General features: G+C 44.8%; 1 protein-coding gene and 1 long non-coding RNA gene across 2 annotated transcripts in view; one reads left to right on the forward strand and one right to left on the reverse strand.

Annotated features, from left to right (window-relative positions):
* PKIA (cAMP-dependent protein kinase inhibitor alpha) overlaps positions 1 to 19,545 on the reverse strand; it is a 49,474-nt gene extending 29,929 nt beyond the window's left edge. Inside the window, exon 1 of the mRNA XM_068158604.1 lies at positions 19,341 to 19,545. The gene's annotated coding sequence lies outside the window, so the exon portion shown is untranslated. The remainder of the gene's footprint in view (positions 1 to 19,340) is intronic.
* Positions 1 to 22,525, forward strand: part of LOC137451244 (uncharacterized) — a 252,222-nt gene that overhangs the window by 15,621 nt on the left and 214,076 nt on the right. The window lies entirely within an intron of this gene.

Here is a 22,525-nt window from a genome sequence, read left to right on the forward strand (position 1 = left end):
TCTCTGAGGTCCCTTCCAACCCAAACCATTCTGATTCTAGGAAACATACCTTCTTTTCTGTTTCTCTGGGTGGGGGGGGGGAAAGGTGTTTTCTCTATCCAAAAGGCTCTTTCTTTCCTAAACAAGCTGTGAACAGAGGTTTTGGCAGTTGTTTAAAATGAAAACACTTCATGGGAGAAAGCTACAAGGTCTTCCAGAACAGTACTGGCAACATTGGTAACAACCAACAAGAAAAACCCCAGAGCATTTTAACTTCTACACTCTCTGTTTGAATTCTGTTGTTTCCTGTTCCACCCCAGTACAGTTGGAATGATAAAAAGTTATTGAATTAAATTAATTTACTTCCTAGGGTTGCTTTGGATTTCACAGACCTCAGCATGTGATGGAGCTTTTCTTGAGTATCTTCTGTGTGGGTGGATTTGATAGAAGGGTAAGTTTAGTTTGCAATGCCTGCTGTCACATATCTGTGTTTTTCTGCACCAGGGTAAGGTACATTAAACAATGACAAATTCATTAACACCTAAATATAGAATTATTATTTGGTTTGCATCTCATTATCTTGGTGAGAATTTTACTTTGTGTGGCAGAGTCAGGAAAGAGAAGCAATCTCTTCACCAAGAACACTGTGGTCCTACCTTACAGGTTGCCATAGCTATGCTCCTCATGTAGAAGTTTGAGAACCATATTGCCTTGACACTTCAGTATCATCCTGCTACATTTGGACACTTTCTGTGGGGCAGGTCTAACTGACTCTTACATGATCTTTGATCACCTTATTCCAGTCAAACATGCATTAAGTGGCAGAAGAGCTTGTCCTGTACATAACCACCAAGAGCTAGGAGGCCTTACAGAACTGGTCGCATATTTTACAATTAAAACCAACAAAAATAATCAAAGGAGCATCATCTAGAAGTGGAGACTTCCTGTTTTCCAGCATAAAAACAGTATTACAGCAAAGCATCCTCTTGTTTGCAAAAAGACACAGGACCCAAGGGAAAGCATTTGTGTTTATACATGACAAAACAGTTTCAACATACCTTTACACTGGTGGTTTTGTGCTCTGTTTGGACATAGGTTCAGGTTCCTCAAGGCTAAGGATAGTCTAGAGTACAGGTCTCCTCCTTCCTTGACATAAGGCTATTGTATGGAAGATAAGCCATGAGATTCTTCTTTCCTATCTGCATACTGAAGAGATTAACTTAAAAATCACATCCTGAGTCAGGACTGATAGGTCTACAGATACACACCTAGGAAATTAACAAATCTCTTTGCTAGAAGGGACATCTGGAGACCATTGAGTCCAACAACCACTTGCTCAAAGCTAGGCTTACTTCCACCTTCACAGTATCACCAAGGTTGGAAGAGACCTCAAAGATCATCAAGTCCAACCTGTCACCACAGACCTCATGACTAGACCATGGCACCAAGTGCCACATCCAATCCCCTCTTGAACACCTCCAGGGATGGTGACTCCACCACCTCCCTGGGCAGCACATTCCAATGACGAACGACTCTCTCAGTGAAGAACTTTCTCCTCACCTCGAGCCTAAACCTCCCCTGGTGCAGCTTGAGGTTCAGACCTTCAGTCTGTCTACTCAGGGACTCTAGGTGAATTTTGAGTATGTCCAAGCCTGAAGGTTCCCCAGGCACTCTGGATAGCCTGTGCCAGTGTTAAATCATTCTTGCAAAGTTAGAATTTCTCTACTTGCAACTTGTGAGCACTGCCACCTACCCATTTCTTGCACACCTCCAAGGAATGTCTATGTCACCTCCGTAACACCTCCCTGGGCAGTTAAATCTCGTAGCATCTTCCTCATACTAAACAAACCCAGCTCCCTCAGTCCTTGCTCACACATCATGTCCTCCAGCTTAATAATAGTTTTGGTAGCCTCCACTAAACTGGAGCTGGTATGTCTAAATCCCTCCTTCATTCAGCAGTCCAACTGGCTGCAGTGGCACTCTGCAGCCTCCTTCTTAGTGAGTTTAGGGTCCTAGTTACCAGATGGTGAGCACTCAAGTGAGAGACAGATAGTATGGACATAGGAAGAGTCTGGCCAGCAGTTCTAGATGCTGTATTTTAAGTAAAATAAGAAAGAATGCACTCTTGAATTCAGCCTCCTAAAAGGCACATGTAGTTGTCAGAATCCCAGTTCCCAGAAACTTTCTTGGCTCAAGAGCCCAACCTCGTCAAAAGCACTACAGTGCTGAAGGGTACCGGTTGACATTGACTAATCTGCGATTAGAGTTGAAGTTGTCACTGTCACCAGGTCACAGGTGAAATATGGCCCTCAAGGTAAACACACAACTGAGTCTTGGCAAGATGACAGAGTTGATGCTTGGGCTCAATGACCTTAAAGGTCCTCTCCAATCAGAACAATTCTATGATTCTGTGATTCCCTGGCATTAGTTTGGCCTACTCTAAACTTGCTTGTTCCTCTGTCTAATACAAGCAACTAAGTACTGTTTCTTCTAAACCACACATCAACATAGACAGTACAAAAATCAGATCTCTGCTTGCTGGAGGATAACAGACCGGGTTTAGACTGAAGTTTATACCACACTGTACCCTAGTGCAACTCAAAACATTACAGGCCAAAGCCACTCATCTACAAAGGATTAATCCACAATACTGATCCATAAAGGCTCTGGCCAGCCTGATGATCTAGTGTGGGGTGTCCCTGCCCATGGCAGGGGGGTTGGAACTAGATGATCCTTGTGGTCCCTTCCAGCCCTGACTGATACTATGAGAGTTGGAACTCCACGAGGCAATCTGTCCTCTCAGCTTGTGGCCTCAGGCAGGGACTACCTAGATAACTGCTCACAGGTCTAAAACTTAAGCAGACTGCCGGCATGAACCCTGCACTGACAGATCCAACTGTGAGTGCAAGAGGCATGTTTCTAATTAGTCTGCGTAATTAGGCACTAAAGGACACATTCTCTTCTAGAGAAAGACCTGTTAATTACTTTGCTGTCTGCCTTCTGCTGCCATTTCTTGTCCTGAAGGACAAGCTACCCTTTACCTCTTTCTCCTCCCCTGGCTCAAACTTCAGTCTATTTGCCCTTTGGGAAAGGGGAACAATATCTACTCCTCCCCTTCCCAGATACCAGCATTCAATTAGGAACATGCTCATTGCTATTTTTTTAAGCCCAAAGCCACACTGCAGATAGAGTAACCATTAAGACTTGCTTAATTAGGTTGCAGAAACCAGAAGTACAATCTGATACAAAATTAATGTAACATGTTCTCAGGATACCAGCTTTAATTAACTTTACTGGAGACTTTTCACTGGTGAACTCTCATCAGATTCTACCCAGACAGTCATAAACATTTCTTGAGAGAAGATGAAGATCTGCATAGTTAACACCTACAGGTGCAAGAACACACATTCTGTGGCCTTGAGATTGATGACAGCTGAAACATTGCTATGGATTTCCCTATGAACACATTACATGTTCTATCCAGTAAAACCTTCCATGTACATCTTATTTACAAACTGGGCAGCATACTACACAAGGCAGGAGGAGATCCCAGCACAAGGACGTGAAACAGTTCGAGCAGATCCAGATGAGGGCCACAAAGATGGTCCAATGGCTCAAGCTCCTCTCCTGTGAAGACAGGCTGAAAGAATCGGGGTTGTTCAGCCAGGAGAACAGAATCCTCAGGGGAGACCATAGAGCAGCCTTTTAGTACTTGAAAGGGTCTGCAGGAGAGCTGGAGAGGGACTTTTGACAAAGGCATGGAATGACAGGACGAGGGGTAACGGCTCCAAACTGGAAGAAGCTCCATTTGAGATTAGATATTAGGAAGAAACTCTTCCCCTTGAGGGTGGTGAGGCACTTGAAACAGGTTGCCCAGAGCAGTTGTGGTGGCTCCAAGTCTGAAGCATTCAAAGCTAGGTTGGATGGGGCTTTGAGCAGCCTGGACTAGTAGGGGAATTGGAACTAGATTATCGTATTACAGTCCCTTCCAACCCGTTCTATGATTCTGTGAATACACAGGACAAGAAAGCATTGACATCAGATCTTGTTTCAAAATCAGTTTTTGAAGGGGTAAGAAGTAGTAAGAAGTTCCTTCTGTTGGCAGCATCTGGAAAAACCAAAATCATAAGACATTTTTGCAGCGAGGTTTCCTTATTAGTATATTGCAGTTACAAACTGTTAGAACCCTTTGAGTAAGTCTGCTATAAACTATGGCTTTGTGAAAGAAGCTGGGAAGGAAAAGCAATGGATTAAGCAATCACTCAGACATATGGTCGAGAGCACAGAGCTGACCTTCTCCTCTGTGCTTTGAGAGAAAACATCAAGAAAGGGAATGGGTACAAGAACAGAGTGAGCTGGAACTGCTAGAGGCTGAAGACAAAATATTCTACAAAGGCAACTCTCATGTGGAGTTCTGGCCACAGAACTGAAAAACTACTCATTTAGACATTAGGCTGGTGGATTTCTTTTGCTTTATATTTTTTAAAAGCTGGATCTCAGAGCTGCCTCCAAAGTCTCACTCCGTGCAACTGGTGACCTTTATTCCCCCCACATTTCTTCGTGTTGTGTTCCTCATGCCACATTCAATAATTGATTTGAAAGACACAGTCAGCATCCTCTGATGCTAACATATACAAGAGGTTCCCTTCATGTTACTAGGTAATTGCATAGGGCACAGCTGGCAGTCTTCTGTTTTCACAGCAGTCAGGTCTTCATGATATCTACTACAACAGGAGTCGGGAAGATAATGTGACAATAAGCCCATCTCTTGGATTTTTAGACAACAGAATCATGATACTGTTTTGGTTGGAAAAGACCTGTAACACTGAGTCCAAGCATTCTCTAACTCTACCAAGTCTGGTGCTAAACCACGTCCCTCACCACCATATCTCTGTCACTTTTAAACACCTCCACGGATGGGAATTCAACCAGTTCCACGGGGAGCCTGTTCCAGTCTTTAAGAACCTGCCAATGAAGAGGTTTCTTCTAATATTAAACCTAAACCTCCTCTAGAGCAACTTAAGATCATTTTCTCTCATGCTGTCACTTGTTAGTAGGGAGAACAGACTGACCCCCACATCACCTTTTGAAGAGTGTAGAGTGAGAAGTTTCCCCTCAGCCTCATTTTCTTGCAGACTGACAAGCCCAGGGCCTTCAGCTGCTTCTCACCAGACCTGTTGACACCAAGCTGTGTGGTGCAGCAGACACGCTGGAGGGAAGGGAGGCCATCCAGAGGGACCTTGACAGGCTGGAGAGGTGGGCACAAGCCAACCTCATGAAGTTCAACAAGAGCAAGCACAGGGTCCTGCATCTGGGTCGAGGCAACCCCAGGCACAAATCCAGGCTGGGCAGTGACTGACTGGAAAGCAGCCCTGAGGAGAGAGACTTGGGGGTGCTGGTGGACAAAAAGCTCAACATGAGCTCTCAATGTGCACTTGCAGCCCGCAAAGCCAATCAGATCCTGGGCTGCATCAGGAGAAGTGTGGCCAGCAGGTCGAGGGAGGTGATCCTCCCTCTACTCAGCTCTGGTGAGACTCCACCTAGAGTACTGCCTCCAGTTCTGGAGCCCCTATTACAAGAGGGATCTGGAGGTGCTGGAACATGTCCAGAGAAGGGCCACGAGGATGATCAGAGGGCTGGAGCACCTCTCCTATGAGGACAGACTGAAGGAGTTGGGGCTGTCCAGTCTGCAGAAGAGAAGGCTCCGACGTGACCTAATTGTGGCCTTCCAGTATCTGGAGGGGGCCTACAGAAAGGCTGGGGAAGGACTTCTCAGGATCTCAGGTAGTGATAGGACTAGGGGGAATGGAATGAAGCTGGAGGTGGGGAGATTCAGGCTGGATGTGAGGAGGAGGTTCTTCACCATGAGAGTGGGGAAGCCCTGGAATGGGTTGTCCAGGGATGTGGTTGGGGCCCCGTCCCTGGAGGTGTTTAAGCCCAGGCTGGATGAGGCTCTGGCCAGCCTGATCTAGTGTGGGGTGTCCCTGCCCATGGCAGGGGGGTTGGAACTAGCTGATCCTTGTGGTCCCTTCCAACCCTGACTGATACTATGATACTGTTCTCCAGACCCCTCACCAGCTTTATTGCCCTTCTCTGGACATGCTCCAGAACCTCAAAGTCTCCCAACATGCTAATGTCTGGAAGAATCTTGCCCTGCTGTAGACAGAACAAAGAGCTGCAATGGCGAACAGGCTGTACAAAACTTCAAACTGCATGAAGATAAACAGAACAAAGTTCCTATTGTCCACTACAATGGAGAAAGAACAAAGAGACACAAGGAATTAATGAAGCGTAAAACATTTAAATGAGGCAAAGTGATGAGTCATATGGAAACAAAAATGTCCAGTATCAGTGTTTCAAAAGTTTCAGAGTTCTCCAGCAAGAAAGTGATCATTTTGGTGAATTTAATATGCACATCTGCAACAAACACAGGGGCAGCTGCATTACATATAAACAAACAAAAAGTTCTAGTTGCAGCAGTCTTTTAAGATGGCCTGGGAGAGCTCTTCAATCTTTGTGCTTTGATTTCATCTAACAAACATGCTCAGTGAGCTTTATGAAGGGCTCTTTTAGTGTCCTGTTGACAGATTTACTGTATTGAAACAACATTCTGCCTACAAACCCTTTTGAACTCTTTTGCCTTTCTTTGGTTTCAAAACTTATTTTAAGGGAAAGAGTAAATGGTTGTATCATAGTATCAGTCAGGGTTGGAAGGGACCACAAGGATCACCCAGTTCCAACCCCCCTGCCATGGGCAGGGACACCCCACACTACATCAGGCTGGCCAGAGCCTCATCCAGCCTGGTCTTAAACACCTCCAGGGACAGGACCTCAGCCACCTCCCTGGACAACCCATTCCAGGGTTTCACCACTCTCATGGTCAAAAACCTCTTCCTCACATCCAGCCTGAATCTCCCCACCTCCAGCTTCATTCCATTCCCCCTAGTCCTATCACTACCTGAGATCCTGAGAAGTCCTTCCCCAGCCTTTCTGTAGGCCCCCTTCAGATACTGGAAGGCCATGTCAAGGTAAGTCATCAATAGGAAACCAGGCTTTTTCACTGACAAAATCTAGAAGCTGTATGAAACCATGTAGCTCTCCACATACTCATTGCTCTACAAAGCACTTCTGAATTTTCTGTCTACTGCAGGAAGCAACTTCCCCTTGCTTTGCTTTCTTGATGCGAGGGGATCTCAGGCAGAAGAAAGGCAAAGGCACACCCTCAAACCACAGACTCACAGAATGGTTTCAGTGGGAAAGGTCATTAAAGATCATCTAGTCTAGTCTGCAAATACTGCAAACCACTGGAGAGAGTGAGCAAGAAACAGACAACCAGAAAGTCATCATCAGATACTATTTTCATGAAACCATAGAATTGTTTGGGTTGGAAAAGACCTCTAAGATCAAGTCCAGCTTCCAACCTAATACTACCACAGCCATTAAACCATGCCCCAAAGTACCATGCCCATGCTTTTCTTCAACACCTCCAGGGATGATACTAGAGAAGGTGTATCAAATTCTTGGAACTACCACTCTGTGAGATGGGGAGCATGGAAGGTAACCTCTGAAGCAGTCATTGTGATCTGACAGTTTCTGAGCAGATTAGACTCTTGTAACCACTCCATCTTTTAGACATCTTTTCACAGTAAACCCTGTGGCAGTTGCTTACAGTCTGGGCCAGAACTGATCTAAACACCACCCACCATGAACTTGTTGGGAAGACATTTATCAAATCTATGTTACTGGAACAAAGTTCCAGTGGGTCAGACATAGGTATGAACTTAACACATATGTTCTGCTATAACTATCTACTACCACATTGCCTGGCATCTGGAACTAATTGCAAACCTGGCAGGTAACACACAAGAGGTGTCCAATAGCATTACTTAAGCTTTCACCAAGTAAAAGACACTATTAAGCCAACCAGGTACTTTCCTTTAGCCAATCAGGTACCTTCACCAGAAGGCTAAGCCATACTCTCTGATAGATCATGCTGGAGCTGCTCCAGCAACTAAAAGGGCTGCAGGTTTGCTTAGTGCAGATAGCAGCTTCTATCATTCTGAGATTAAACTCTATAAATAAACAAACTAATAAAAAGGAAGCTTGCCAGTTGAAAAGGCAGCAAAACATGCCAGAAACTGAGATCAAAAAAGAGATTCCAGTTACATTACAGCTGGTGTTCTGCAAGTACTTTGCAGACTCATCACAGTTAAACGTTAGGACAGGACCCAGGCATTCCCATTCTCTGCATCACCATTCCAACTTCCATGGAAAGGACATGTACTTGTGTACAGCCCAAGTAGGTGTGCTGTGGATGATCCATGTGCAGATGGTAAAGCACTCAGCTTGGCATTTTTGAGCTTACTCCAGACTTGGTATATTCCTTTTATGTTCAGAGACAAAAGGATCTTCAGAGAATGACAAAGGATCCTTCAGGAGTACCTGGTTATTGTCACATACAGCTGTGTGCAGATTTCCCAGGTGAGACCAAGCAAATAACTACATAAACCAGAATGGGCTTTCATTAAGTTCTACCTGAAGCCCTCCAAGCTGTCTGTAAATACAGATTCTGTCCTGGTGAGATGCCACCTGGGGTATTGTGTCCAGCTCTAGATTCCCCAACTCAAAGAAGATCTGAAACTGTTAGAGTGGGTCCAGAGGAGAGCCACCAACATGACCAGAGGTGCACCTCTCCTGTGAAGACAGGCTGAGAAAGTTGGGGTTGTTCAGCTTGGAGAAGGCTGTGGGGACCTTAAAGCAGCCTTCCAGTATTTGAAGTGGGCTACAGAAGAGCTTAAGAGGGACTTTTTACAAAGGCACTGAGTGACAGGATGAGGGGTAATGGCTTCAAACTGTAGCAAATGACTTGACCACTTGTAGACTGAAAGACCTCTGATTCAATTTTTCAGTAGCTGAAAGGATTTGAAGAATCTTCTCTTCTGATTCACATTTTACATGTTAACTTCCCACAATTAATGCCTCTCTATTTAGCTTGCTTTTAGCTCTCAAAAGCTGCTCCTGCCTGGAACAAACCCTTATGCTCTGCTATTTAATCCTGCTGAATCTTTTCATGCTTCCTTGAATGCTTTTCATTTAGTGATACATCAGCTGGGTTGAATATAAACAGCCTCCACATCAAGTATAAGATTTCAGCTTTAAATGAGCTGCCTGGTTGGAAAGAAAAGTAGGAAGCTAAAAGAAAAACAAACCAAACCTAAAAATCCAACACAGAAGTCTTTGTTCCTCAATCTGTAAGAAGTCTTTATGCCAAAACTATGAGATAGAAATGCCTGACTGACTCCCACCCAAATGCAGAAGAGAAAAAGGAGAGGAAAACTTCAGAGATCACAGCTACCTTTACTTTTGGTTACTCAAACTTTGCTATTACTAATATTTGCAAATAAAGGTAGCTTCCTCCCTCACATTGGTTCACACCCACTAGTCCTACAGAGCAGGGTGGAAGAGGGAAAAACTCACCCACTGGACCAACAACTGACATATCAATATTAGCATGCATATACAAATAAAACATTTTGAACTTAGCCAGAAAGCCCCTCACTAGATCCCCCACTCTCATACTTCTGGTGACAGCTACCTCTTTCTGTTAGCCTTTCCAACCTGTCCACATCTAGGTCCTTACTTACACAAGAATCTCTACGAGTTTTCCCTGGGGAAAAGCAAAGCTTTGCATTTTGGCCACTGTTATCAGAAGTCAGTTAGTTTTAGCAATTAGTATGGCACTTACTACAAGTATTATAGAATATTTTTCGTTGGAAGAGACCTCCAAAATCACTGAGTACAACTATCACCTAAGTCTACCAAGGTTGGTGCTGAACCATGTCCCTCAGCACCACATCTCTGCCTCTTTTCAACACCTCCAGGGATGTGGATTCAACCACCTCCCTGGGAAGCCGGTTTCAGCCTTTGAGAACCCTTTTAGTAAAGAAACATCTTCTAATGTACAACCTAAACCTCTCCTAGCACAACTTAAGGCCACTTTCTCTTTTTACTAGGGAGAAGAGACCAACATCCACCTCTCTACAACTTCCACTCAGGGAACTGCAGAGTGAGGTCTCTCCTCAGCCTCCTCCTCGCCAGGCTAACCAACCCCAGTTCCTTCAGATGCTCCTCACCAGCCCTGTTCTCCAAACCCTTCACCAGCTTTGCTGTCATTCTCCAAAACTGCTCCAGCATCTCAATGTCCTCCTTGTAGTGAGGGCCCAAAGGTGAACCCAGTCCTCAAGGTGTGGCTGCACCAGTGTTGAGTACATGGGGCAATCACAGCCCTGACCCTGCTGGCCATGCTTTTCCTCATACTATGACTTCTCTTGGATTTTCACATCCCACCTTAACACAACACACACAGAGTAAAACTATGAAAAGCCTCTGCAACTGTTACTATGAAAGGCATGATACTCCAAATTATTTCTGTATATCTGCATTCCTTGACAAGGGCTTCAGATGTGCTCAGAGAATAGTGGTAAATTCTAACACTTCACTGGCATTACTGCTCTGAGCAGAGCAGGTATAAGTCAGAAAGGGGGATGGGAAGCTGAAATTGCTTCAACAGAACATATGGCAGATAGGATTATGTAAGTGTTCAGGAAGAGTGTCACACAATGAACATCAGCTGAAAGACAGAGCTTACAGGATTCATAGAAAGCTTCCACTGCTTTCATCAGTTTCAGCAGAGAAAAGCCAGACCCAATTAGCTGAAAATCTGACCTGCCTCAACAGCAAGCACATCAAAGGAAAGTCAGATAAACTAAAAGGCTTCTAATAGGATAGCTGGTTTTCTAAACAACACTCAAATTGCTTACTGGGAAATGGCACCTAAACAACGACTAATTCCAGACCAAATTTTGCTTGGAACAACAATCTGACATAAGTCCAAAAAGTACCAAAATCCTTGGCCACAGTAACAGTCTGTAGTACCACCATATGAAGCACAGACAACAAAAATTACACTCTGGCAGGACACAAAGCAGCGGTGGTATTATTTTTTTGGCACACTGTCACTCTGAGTGAATAACTGAGGCATTATACAATTCTTTACTACCATATAATATTAGAGCTGCCATTCATCAGATCAACACCTGAACTCCCTGCAGGCAAACAAACTCATTAAAAAAAAGACCCAAAGTACTCAGCAATCTGCTAGCTGTTCAGGCTAACCCAGAGCACTCCCTGTTCAGGATAAATATTCTTCATGGGAAAGCTTTTGGCACTCGGTTAAGAACTGCCTGTAAACGTTAGCAGCCTGCATATTAACGAAGAGATGATAAAATGGACTTATCTCACCACCAAAAAGTTGTGGCTTCCTTGGGGTTTTAAGGCGTGCTGTAGTCAATTTTGATAAGCTATGTCTCTTTCTCAAGGCACACAGCTTTATGCACACTCCATTCACATCTCTTATCACGCTTTGATTCCCTGAGACCTTACAAATAACAGTGCCTTAGAATGCAGCAGTCTATTTTTAGTTGGGTTTTTCTTTTTTTAACTAAAGTCTTTCACATTACGCCTGTCTTTTGGAGTCTGATGGTTTTTTTCACATGCTCCAATTCTTACATGAATTAATGAATCCTATTCTCTTTTATTTTCTGCTTGCCGTGTCTGAGCCCACAAACATTAGCCCAACTCACTAAAGCTGCCATCATCCCACTGTTTGAAAACAGGAGAACACAAAACAAAGGGGTTGGGATCGAATCTCTCTTGCTTTATAAGGCTACACACTACAGTTTGTTCTTTCTGACATTTAAAATATACATTCTTTAGTATCATAGTATCATTCAGGGTTGGAAGGGACCACAAGGATCATCTAGTTCCAACCCCCCTGCCATGGGCAGGGACACCCCACACTACATCAGGCTGGCCAGAGCCTCGTCCAGCCTGGGCTTAAACACCTCCAGGGACGGGGCCCCAACCATCTCCCTGGACAACCCATTCCAGGGTTTCACCACTCTCATGGTCAAGAACCTCCTCCTCACATCCAGCCTGAATCTCCCCACTTCCAGCTTCATTCCATTCCCCCTAGTCCTATCACTACCTGATATTCTGAGAAGTCCCTCCCCAGCCTTCCTGTAGGCCCCCTTCAGATACTGGAAGGCCACAATTAGGTCACCTCGGAGCCTTCTCTTCTGCAGACTGAACAGCCCCAACTCCTTCAGTCTGTCCTCATAGGAGAGGTGCTCCAGCCCTCTGATCATCCTTGTGGCCCTTCTCTGGACACGTTCCAGCACCTCCAGATCCCTCTTGTAATAGGGGCTCCAGAACTGGATGCAGTACTCCAGGTGGGGTCTCACCAGAGCTGAGTAGCTTTTATATCCAGCTCTCAATTGTTATGTCTCCTACTAATGGCATCAGTTCTTTCCAGTTATAAGCTTATTATTGTAACGATGCTACAGTGAAAAATAACCTAACAGGGACACACCAAGAGGTCACCCCAAATAAAACATGTAGTTAACTTGAAGAGCAAAAAGCTGGGTAAAGAATGGAAGAGAAATTATCATGCTACTAAACAGAGCTCCTAAGATCTGACCATTGCATATCAGAAAGGAATTTGCAGGAAGCATATAGAAAAATAGCAAAGAATGAATCAGATATGGAACAGAGTCTGTATGTACAGAAAGAGTACTCTTTACAAGAGTAAATTGTGGCTCTACGCAACCTGATCTAGCGTGAGGGTTCCCTGCCCATGGCAGAGGGGTTGGAACTAGATGAAGAACTTGTGGTCCCTTCCAACCCTTACAATTCCATGAATCTATGGCCAAGATGACCATCTTTGAGGCAAGAGAATGTGACACTATGACTGGTGAGAAACTGAAAGGGAAACAATAGTTTAACACTTCTCTTATCATGACAATTAAATCCTTAGGCAAGGCATTTTAAGAGAAAACTATGAGACTTCCTTATGCTCCACATGCACTGAATCATGCAACTGCCAAAGGATACTGAGGAGGCTAAGAATATAAATCAATCAAACACCTCCAGTGAGTGTCCTCTGCAACTAAACTTAACAGTGCAAATATACTCATGGAACTTCTGGTCACTGCTGAGCAACAAACACTGGGAGACTGTATCAAAAGGTGATTTCTCCACTTCATTATACATTAATTCTCTAAACATCCCTTCTTGGAATTTTGTCAGAGGTCATAAATTAATAGCAGATCCATATTCTTACAGACTAAGTCTATAATATGCCACACAGCTTTTCACCAGAAGGGTAGTGAGATCAGGTTGCCTTAGGGAGGTTGTGGAGGCCCCAAGTATGGAAGTGCTCTAAGCCACGCCGGATGGGGCCTTGAGCAGCCTGGTCTAGTATGTGGTGTCCCTGCCCATGGCAGGAAAGTAGGAACTAGATGATATCTACAAGGCTCCTTCCAACCCAAACCATTCTGTGAGTCTATGGATAAGTTTGAACAGCCATCTGACAGCCACTGATCCAGTGTTGTTAACTACTTTTCAGTTTAGTAGTAATACTAAAGCAAACCAATCAGAGCCATCTGTCATGCACCAGAGGAACAAAAAGTGTCCATATGCATTTCATTAGAAGGACAAAACCACACACAAAACAGAGACACTTACTCTTAAGAGTTTCAAAGAGCTTTTGCTAAACTTAAGACACATCTTTCACTCCTTTTTATTCTTTAAAAGTATTTTTTTCAATGTATAATAATGTTTTCTTGTAACATACCAGCAGCATGCAGATGGTACTATGATAGATGTCAAGAACTTTCTGTGCCTCAACCAAGCACTCTGTGAAGTTTGAAAGTGGCAGTCTGTTTAGCATTATTTAATGGTTGGATTAGATGATTTTGGGTTGGGTTGGTTTTTTTTTTAAGTCTTTTCCAACCAAAATGATTCTATGATTTTTGTCCTGATTGCCCTTTTAAACTGACATCTCCATCAAGTGAGAATGATGGTGGACTGCCACTTAACATCAAAATGTTTTCTTGGCCCACTTCTGGAGAGATGATTTCAAAGCAGAAATAAATGTTTCATTCCTGCTTTGACTAGGCTAGAAACATTTAAAAAAAACCCCACAAACCTCAAAGACAAATCTAGAGGGTTACAGATCAGAAATATTAGGCAGAGCTCTAGAAATTCTTTGGAAGTGAAGCTGAGAATTGAAGTCACTCATTAGGCCTGACAAACAAAGACTGGCTCTCCCGTGAAGTCCACCGCTCTCCTACCTATGAACAATCTACAAGCTGAGATGCTGAACAGGAACCAATTTAAGGCTGATGGAAGTAATAATATCCTTTACCAATCTGATCCACAGTATTTTAAGCGAGGTTTAACGTGTACTATAAACAGTATCATGGAAGGACCATTAATATGCCTCTGTGCTATTTTAAAACAACAGGTGGTGAGATTGTTTCACTACAGTTCTGTGCTCGCCATATGTGTAAGTGAAAATTCTGTAGGAGGCAGAAAGCAAATGAGTGAAGAGCTAGCAAATATATATATATTATATAATATACAATTATATAGATAGATTAAGATGTATATGATCTCATTAAAGCTGCAGCACATTTTCCAGGCGAGCTGACAGCTGCCAAGATAACTTTGACCTGCCTCTGTGCCCTTTGGAATAGTTGCTAGAACAAAGGTATGACACAAAAATGTAGTCAAAGTAAGAGAAACTACCACAGTATGTTGGAGTTAAACCTGTGTGCCTACTGCATCTGATGAATCACTGGGACATTAGAGCAAAAAGGGATGCAAAACTGTGCGAAGAACAGCCAGTTGCTTTTAAGTACTTCTGAACACAGGGCAGGCTAAATTGCCCCTGAGTCTGTGAAGCCAAAGAACAGCAGTTTAGACATGTTTTAAATTGACTTTCAATAAAGGTGTGAAAACAAAATAAATTCAGCCAGAGAGAACTACACTCTGGCTGACATGGACATTCTTTCACTGCAGCTCTTCTGCAAAAGTTCTTGCTTCATACTTGCCTTACCCAGCAAGGGGCAGATACCCTGGAACCATTTTACCACCACAGAAATGATGGTTATCTTCAGTATATTAGTGAGGGCAAAACCCACCAGCATATATACCTTATTGATTCTACCATAAGAATTAAAGGAAGAAAAATGAAGTTATTTGATTTGAGATGTGGCTGGGACATTTGCAGCAACTCTCCTGTGACAGAGTCCATTTTGTGTTACTTTCTCCTCTATTAGGTTTGTATTTAAAGACAGGGACACATTGGCAGCACACAGTTCTTGTACAACCAGATTCTTCCTTTTCTAATGTTGTTTCTAATTGAGTCATTTTGTAAGAGCACACACTCTGCAGACTTTCTCTCAACTAGTCTCTCAATGCAACACAAAACTAATACATGCAAATGGATTGATGCTTGTGTTGCTGTCAAATGCAGTTCTCTTCAAGAAGCTGCTTTAAATCAGCTTGGTTTAGCAAAAAGCATGCATAAACTCTGCACTTCTATCTCCATATTTTAAATATTAAACTCAGGGGCTCATTACCCAGGTTGTGAAGTGCTGACTCACTTGATTAGGTCGAATTCAGGATAAAGAGAAGCCTGTCTTGTACCCACATAAACAGATAAAATTTAGTTCTCCTTAACAATTGCTGCCTTTGCAGTTGGATGGCCACTCACAAAAACATCTTCTACTGACAGTAATGAGAGTGTCCCAACACCAAATCCATTTCATGAGAGGAAGCTAAAGTTTATGCATGTCATTTATTTCTCAGATAGAAATTTCTTCTCACCTAGCAATGCATTTGGAAAGCAAGAATGTATTTGTTCTTCACAAAAGAGATGCTGTTACTACTCTTAAAACACTCTTGATTGCTTGCACATGCTGAGGGTACATAGTTTTAAGCTCGCTGTGTCATACCTGTCCACTCCCACCCTGGTCAAGCCATCCTTTAAAGAATTCTTAATTTGGGAAAAACTAATCCAATTCAAAACCTAGTAAGAAAATAACTGAAAAGTGACATGCTTGCTCTGGAATGTGCTTGTTTCATTCCATTCAAAATGTATTTGGAAACATCAGCTTCAAACATTCTCATAATAACATAAAATATATTAACTGAACTGCTTCATTTTAGCCCTTGGGAAGGACTGCATGTGAAATCAAACATCTGCAACTTCAAGTGCATTTAAGGTTACTAGGTTTTCTAGTTTGTTCTGCTAAGGAAATAAGCCTTATGCAGACATACCCAATGGGCCCCCACTCATCAGTTTGGTCAAATGAACCTGCTGGTTCAAAGGCTGACTGCAGCCTAGAATTCTCAAAGATAATTAAGCTCTTACAAATTCAAAGAGCTAACCCAGATGAATAGCTCCAAAATAGCAGATTCTCTGAGGAAAAGGCAGCTAAATCTCAGCTGCTACCTCATCTGTCTGGCAGCAACCAGTTGGCCAACTAGGCTATTCTTTCACTCAGTGGGGCTGCTGCCCCAGATTAACCAAAATGAAGATGCTTTTCTTTGTTTGACAAGAGATATGGAAGTTACTATACCACAAGGAGGAAGAGGAGTTCTGAGAAAGAAGTCTCTAAGAAGTGGATTTACATCCATTACACCATTGAACTAAACTCAGACTGATAATTAAGATATAAGTTTTTTTCCCCATGGACACATGCACCCTTACATCTGCCACCTGTCTTCAGGGTGCACACAAGACAAAATCAAAAGCAAATCAAGTTTTCCATTTCAAACAAAGCAGAAGCACGTTTGCTTCTATGATGTGAATTCACATTATGATAGAGTAGAATAGAATAGAATAGACCAGACCAGGTTGGAAGAGACCTTCAAGATCATGGCGTCCAACCCTTCAACCAATCCAACCCACCCAAACAGCTAACCCATGGCACCAAGCACCCCATCAAGTCTCCTCCTGAAAACCTCCAATGATGGTGACTCCACCACCTCCCCAGGCAGCCCATTCCAATGGGCAATCACTCTCTCTGTATAGAAGTTCTTCCTAACATCCAATCTAAACCTCCCCTGGTGCAGCCTGAGACTGTGTCCTCTTGTTCTGGTACTGGCTGCCTGGGAGAAGAGACCATCATCCACCTGTCTACAACCTCCCTTCAGGTAGTTGTAGAGAGTAACAAGGTCACCCCTGAGTCTCCTTCTCTCCAGGCTAAGCAATCCCAGCTCCCTCAGCTTCTCCTCATAGGGCTTGTGTTCCAAACCCCTCACCAACTTTGTTGCCCTTCTCTGGACTCGTTCCAGCAAGTCAACCTCCTTCCTAAACTGAGGGGCCCAGAACTGGACTCAGTACTCAAGGTATGGCCTAACCAGTGCAGTGTACAGGGGCAGAATGACCTCCCTGCTCCTGCTGGCCACACTGTTCTTGATGCAGGCCAGGATGCCATTGGTGTGGGGCTCCTGGTCAATTTCATCCCTGACAATACCTTGGTTTATAAACCTATTAAATAACAGCCTTTTGAAACATTTAAGTTTGCCAGGAAACACAAACAGCTACACTCACTGTGCTAAGTTTGTGTCAACATTAGTGAGTACTCTACCACCCTGTATTTGCAACAACAGGATGAGAGAGTTACTTGATGTTCTCTTTATCAAAAAAAATTACTTTATATAGAACAGGTGAAAAAATATGAGAAGCATCTGAACTGAGATAAACAGGTAGTTAAGAGTAGAAATCCATAAACAAGTACAACATGGCAACTGCTGAGATAGCCATACTTGCTTGTAGAAAAAGTAAAAATCAGTAGAGTTGTTGAACTCAGAATCCTTTTACAGTTACAAAGTCAATGTTTAGTAGACAAAAGTTGCAGGTTCTACGGAATGACAATTTTTCTCTAGCTTGAAATGCATCCAATTGGATGTGTCATGGAGTGCCTGAAAGGAACAAGCTTATATAGGGTCAGAGTTAACATCTGTTATTCAGGCCAAACATTTGTCTGCTGAGTTCTGACACTGCAAATGACCAGTCATGCTGTTTCAGCCTTGCGAAGCCTCAGTTGTCTTCTCTACACATTTTTCTCTGTTGCCATCAGTCACTTTCTCCACACCCAGCAGCAGTATTGAGGTACTTAAACATCTTCTCCAAAATAATGACAACAGACCAAGCAACCACCCATTACCTCCCCAAGTATTACTTCTATCACTCTAGCACCATGACCAGAGGCTTCAACCACAACTGAAGATATCGTGAGCACAGGAGATAAAAAGGTCCTTTAAGATGAACGTACAAGTAGACAGTGAATAAAATAACTTCCAGCTTCCAATATCCTGCTTCATTTTTCATTAAGAACAGCTTAACATCCCATGGTTTTCTTCCCAGAGACACAATCATTTTCACTTCCAAACCAAATCACCAAGAGCCATTAAGCAGCACTAGACAACGATAGTGCTCATCCTAATGATCTGCCCCTTCATGCCAACTCCAGCCTCTAGTTGACATGCCTGCCTTAAAACAACCTTTTTTTAGAGCAGAGAGGAAAACAAACTCAGGATTTCCCCCTTCTTGTCAGTTTCAAAAGACCATTTACCTAACGTTATGACCGACACACAATGCCAGCGGCCAAGCACTGACACCACAGGTATTCATTTGTCCACTTCCACAGGTGATAGGATCGAAGTGCAGCTCACTAATTCTCCCATTTAGCAAGCAAAGGCTTCTAAATTTTGTTATTTTGCCTGTCCCAAACGTCGTGCTAAATTATAAAATTTTAATAAAGGAAAACCAAACCAAATCACCACCACAGGAAGAAGTCCCCCCCAAAGCCAACAGAATCCATTTTGGTGCAACGGTCGGGTCTTCAACTTCTACACTCTCGTTAGTTTCCAGTGCAGCGCCTTCAAAATCCAGGAGCGTAAACGAGACATCGTTTTTGGCTTCTGTTCCCCCGAAACCCTTCTGCCCTAAGATGTCTTCCCCGTCACTTAAGGAACGCGCATCGGGCCGCAGGGAGCCGGCGCTGAGCCCTGCACCTGTCGCAGGGCTCCACAGCCCTTCGTGCCAAGCCGCAGACAAATGCCCCCCTTCCAAGAGAGCAAATCCTTTCTGACCAGGGTAGAGAAAACCGTCCGGGCTGCCGAGCGGAGAGCGGGCACGGAGCCAGCGCACATCCTGGCAATAGGAAATAAAACGCAACACCGCGGCGCTTGGGAGAGAGCAGCCCTTCTGCTTTCGGAGGGAGCCGCCAGAGGAGGAAGGGAAGGAAGCTGCATCCCTAAAGCACAAGCTCCAGGCGCTGCCTGCCCGCACGCAGACACAGCGGCTCCTTCCCCGGCCGCCAGGCTGGCCTTCCCCACGCCGGCAGCAGGGCGAACCGGGGCGGGCGGCCCGCAGCATCAGCGTCGCAGCCCCCCCAGGCCGGGCAGCACGGCAGCGCTCCCCGCCCGCGCCCGCTCCTGCTCACCTTTCCAGCGACCGGCTCAACGCATCTTTCTCCCTTCCGCAGCGGTTGCTTGCAGCGGCCCCAGGCCCCTGGGTTGGGCGGAGCGGGGTGCCCGGCACTGCCCCTCCCTCAGGCAGCGGCAGCTCCCGCTGTCACTTCACCCCCACATCCCGGCGGCGGCGGCAACGGCAACAGCTGCTTCTAAATTCACGGCGCTCCGGCGGCATGAAGTCATCCTCCCCGCCCCCTCCCCGGGCCGTCGCACTCCGCTCCTGCCGCCAAGAGGGGAGCCGGCCGCAACGCCGGGCCGCCCCCCGAGCCCCGCGGGCCCTCGGTGCTCCATTCTCCCTCGAGGAGCAGGCACTCCCACGGTACGACACTCACCCCACTGCCTGGGCGGCTGTGAGGGGCTGCTGGGTTTCCCGGCGGCGCGGTTGCTGGTCGGGGGTCCCTCCCCGGGAACAGCGGCAGGATGGGCCGCTCCGCCCCGCTCCAAACGCCTACCCCTCTCGGGAGTCTCCTCCGCGGGCTGCGGGGAGCGCGGCGGTAACGGCCACCGGTGTAAGCCTCTCGGCCAGCAAAAGCCTCCTTCCCTGTCGGACAAGGGGGCCTGCCGGCCCTGCCCCGTGGTACCGGGCTAAGCGGCAGGAAACAGGAGAGGGCAGATTCCCGCAGAGCTGCAAGGCCGGCGCCAGGGGAGAGCCTGTCCCGGAGGGGAGTTTTGATTGCCAGTGGCTCCCGCTCTGTGACTGGCAGGGGAAGCAGAACGTTCAAGGTCACCGGGACATCATTCTCCCTTACCAAGGGCGACCTTGATGTTTTAAGATCCCTCAGTAGGCAGCACATCTACTTTTGTTACTTAAGAATACTCTGGGTATTGGGTAACTGACAGGCTCATAAACGAGGCTGGATATATGGAGTCAAGCACAGAATCGTTTTGGTTGGAAAAGACCTTTAAGATCGAGTCCAACCATTCTCTAACTCTACCAAGTCTATACCATGTCCCTCAGCACCGCATCTCTGCCTCTTTTGAACACATCTAGGGATGGGCATTCAACCACCTCCTTGGGAAGCCTGATTGAGAACCTAAATCTCCTCTGCTGCAGCTTAGTGTCATTTTGTCTCATCACTCGTTACTAAAGAGACCTTTCAGTGAGCTGTGGAGAGTGATGAACACATCCTCTGTGCAGGACAACCTATGTTGCAGCATAAATAGCATGAGGCAGTCTGGTTCCGATCCACATGCCACCAAATCATCGTCTCAGAGCAGTTCCTATTTCATGAGCAAGGCATATGCAACTCTTGTTGCTGCTGAGCATCCAGATGAACACACCAGGCAACATATTCTGCAGTTGTTAAACGATGAGGAATAACGAACTAAAATTTGGGAGGGGGTTTCTTTGAAATACCACCATCATTTTTTGTTAAAACATTTTCTACCAAGAGCTGATTCCCTCACAGCTCCTGTGGAGTGGCAGATGTACTCCTGGACTAACATCAATGGTACCAGCAAACCAGAAAAGACCAGGGCCAGACTCAAGCACCAGCATAGGATCACCTGTTGCATTTGTGAGGATGCTTCATGGCATCACCTTTCCCTGTCCCACATAACAGTTCCTCAAGCAAGGTGTAGTTTGAATCAGAGACCAGCCTAGGGGCTGTTCCCAGGAAGCACTGTCAGCAAGGTTATTCTGGTCTCTAGTGGGAAGGAAGAGAATTTGGGCATAGATTGAAAGCCACACCAGGGTGTGACACTTGCACAGTGAACAGCCATGCCCTTGGCTAGTTTTCTAGCACAGACAGCTCTCAGAGGCACAGCACTCCACTGGCTGGATTTTGGCCTGAACAGATATGTCCATTCTTCTGTTACATTCAGGCTCAAGAGCATGTCTAAGCAATGTCTGCACTGTGAAGTATAGTATAGAGAGCCCTGAGCTCATACAGTCCAAATCACTACCTCCATTCACATGGAGACATGAATTCAGATCAGAAAGCAGGCTCTCTGCAAACCACTGGGGTACATAGGGGATATCGGTACACATGAAATGGGTTGGTCTCCCAGGCCCCAGGCATTCCCCCAAATACCTCTGTGGGTCTCCATGTATAATGGCGATCTCTGCCTCAGCGTCAACTAGTGCCCTCGCTGTCTGCCTGTTATGTGCAGAGCAGTATAATGCAGGTGGTGTATGGGCAGCAATCCTGCCGACCCAGGGCAACATGGAATCTGCCGGGTGCTGGGGCTCAGCTTTTGACAACGGAGATCAGAATCAATACGGAAGGCCAATATGCTCAAAGCATTGTTCAGTTTAATTAGGGAACCTCCACAGCTTACACAGACACAGAGCATGGTTAGTGTAATTTCATTGGTCCCCTACAATTGCTCACGCATCCTACTGTTATACATTATTGGTTAAACTACTAATATCACACAAAGTTGTTGATTGATGTATATATCCTGTTATTCCAAGACAATTCTTTGTGTTTACAGCTACCAGTACTTTTAGTTACACACTACTAAGCACAGCACTATTTTGTCAAACTGGTACTTACTTCTACACTTATGCTAAGCATGGCCTACCACTAGATCAAACTCTAAGCTTATATTGACAGATTACTCACACTACTTATTGCTATGATTGCCACAAATCCCCCTTTTTGGTTTTGTGAGCAGTCTGGTCATGGGAGTAATTCCCATCCCATAGAGAATGCATCCTTATCATGTACATTAAAAAAACAGCATTATCAATCATAAGTTGCAAACATTCTAAGCAAACAAGGAGTAAATAATAAAAACAAAAGAATGTTAACAAAGATGACCTGATTAGGCCTGAACACATTGCACACAAGGATCAAGACACAAAAATCTACAAGCACAGCAAACCCAATCCTCAGCACTGTCTTTTACAATCTGCTCTAAAGGTATGTTACATCTTTATTTTCCTAAGATGGTAAAAAAATCATAAATTGCTTAATGTTAGCAAGAATCTTCTTGATCCATAAAGATAAAGCTGGCCAGGCTCCCTCTTCATAGATAAAGAAAATACTTGCAGGTAAACAGCAAGAGTGAAAAGGCTTCATTGCTGGGTCAGAGATGACATCCTGAATATTCATTATTCTGCCCAATATGAAAATTGAACACAACACAATGACACCTTTTTACTCATCCTAATCATACTACTCTCTTAAAGCTCACACAACAATTAAGC

Source organism: Melanerpes formicivorus, unplaced genomic scaffold (assembly GCF_026170545.1).
Source record: "Melanerpes formicivorus ecotype bairdi unplaced genomic scaffold, bMelFor1.0.p_v2 SCAF_40, whole genome shotgun sequence".
Classification (NCBI taxonomy): Eukaryota; Metazoa; Chordata; class Aves; order Piciformes; family Picidae; genus Melanerpes; species Melanerpes formicivorus.